This window comes from Rattus norvegicus, chromosome 2 (assembly GCF_021556685.1).
Source record: "Rattus norvegicus strain SHRSP/BbbUtx chromosome 2, alternate assembly SHRSP_T2T, whole genome shotgun sequence".
In the NCBI taxonomy this organism is placed as follows: domain Eukaryota; kingdom Metazoa; phylum Chordata; class Mammalia; order Rodentia; family Muridae; genus Rattus; species Rattus norvegicus.
In genome coordinates, this window is record NC_141535.1 from 127,304,547 (window position 1) to 127,306,490 (window position 1,944).

The 1,944-nt window shown below is 47.6% G+C and overlaps 1 pseudogene; it reads right to left on the reverse strand.

The window, feature by feature from the left end:
- Positions 1-427: 427 nt before the first annotated feature.
- Positions 428-1,700, reverse strand: Pkm-ps6 (pyruvate kinase M1/2, pseudogene 6; annotated as a pseudogene).
- Between the last annotated feature and the right edge of the window lie 244 nt (positions 1,701-1,944).

Sequence of the window (1,944 nt, forward strand, 5' to 3'; positions counted from 1 at the left end):
ATCCTGCAATAAACCACAAACTATGAGGTCTAAAAATAAAATACAATACAATAAAATATAAGGCATGCATGCATGCCTGTCTCTTGTGCTAGCTAATTTTGTGTATACTTGAAACAAGTTAGGTTGCTGGAGAGAAATGAGCCTCAAATAAGAAAACACCTCTCTGTAACCCTTGAGTCCCACACCCTCAACTCCTGCTGTTGCTATCTCGTGACTCCAGGCCAGATCTGGAAATTCTGTGGACAACTTTCTACAGAAGCAAAGTACACAGAGATGCTGCTGCCCTTCAGTGATAAAATCAGAGGGTTTCCAATCCTGCATTTCTCCTTTACCCCGGGCCACACTATGCCCCAGAGTGAGTATTACAAGCATTGCTGGCCTAATGGATAGGTTATGGGAGGGATGGGACGGGGTCTCCCGAAGGTCATCAAGGTATAGGCACAACACGAATGGTGTTGATGAAGCCAGAGCAAGGGTGCCACCATGTCAGCACAATGACACATCTTCCTTCTTGAAGAAGCCTCAGGCCTTGCTAACATTCATGGCCAAGTTTACAGGAAGGTCAACATCCTTAGTCCAAGCATCCTATACCGCATCCTTACACAGCACAGGGAAGATGCCCAGGTACAGATGGGCCTGGCGAGCAGTATAGGGATTGCATGTTACAGCAATGATAGGAACCTTTGGGCAGTACCGGGCCCCTTGGGAGCACTCCTGCCAGACTTGGTGAGCATAATAATGGCTCCACTGCAGCACTTGAGGTGCTCCACAGCGCCCAAAGCTGCAGCTTCTGCAGGGTAATGGGTGCCAGACAATGCAAATAACTGCAAGTGGTAGGTGGCAGCCTCTGTCTTTTGGACAAAAAGGTGCTGCATGTGAACAGCCTCCAGAGGGTTCCTTTCCAGAGAAACCCTTTGGCTGTTTCTCCAAACAGCAAAGTTGCAGTCTGCTCCATCTAGGATTACATTGCCTTCAAGCATGGGTGGGGCGTGGCTTCTTGATCATGCTCTCCAGCCTTGCAAATGAAAGATGCGAACACCATGTCCAGGTCCTGCACCACCCCAAACATGGGGTGTCATGGATGTCATTTTTGGACATGGCGGGAGGTCCACAGCAGCTCCGGACAGATTCACACCCTTCTTGCTGCCCAAGGAGTTACCACTCTCCACCTCTGTCACCAGGTAGTCAATACCGTTCTTCACCCGCAGTGAGATGAGTCCAGGTTTACATAGACCTTGTTGCCCACCTCCATTACCTTGCAGATATTCTTATAGTCCAGCCACAGGAAGTTCTCCTCACACTTCTCCATGTAGGCATTATCCAGGGTAATCTTCAGAGTGACTCCCTTCTTCCTTTGTGTCCAGAGCCACCACAATGGAAAGATAGAGAATGGGATCAGATGCAAAACTTTCTGTGGTTGCACAGACATTCTTAATAGTCTCTGCATGGTACTCATGGGTTCCATGAGAGAAATTCAGATGAGCCACATTCATTCCAGACATAATCATTCCCTTCAACATCTCCACAGATTGGCCAATGGTACAAATGATGCCAGTGTTGTGGGCCATGATGGGTGCGGAGTCAATTTCCAGGCAGCACATGTGTTCCAAGAAGGTATTAGTCATGGCTGCATGGAGCTGCTGGGTCTGCATGAAGGCAGTCCCTGCTTTGCTGTGTGTCTTTGGCATGGTTCCTGAGGTCCTTGGGAGTATTCAGATCCTGCTGCAATACCTATTGAGTCAGGACGCTCGCTGATGATAATGTTCTAAACCTCTGACCTTGGAATCATGTCCTGACTCCATGTTCCTGCTCTGTTTGAATTCCTGTCCTAACTTTCTTTGATGATGAACAGTAGGGTTGAAATATATGCCATAAAACCCTTTGCTCCCCAAATTGCTTATGGTAATAGTGTTTCATCACAAATTGGTAACCCTAAAACATTCT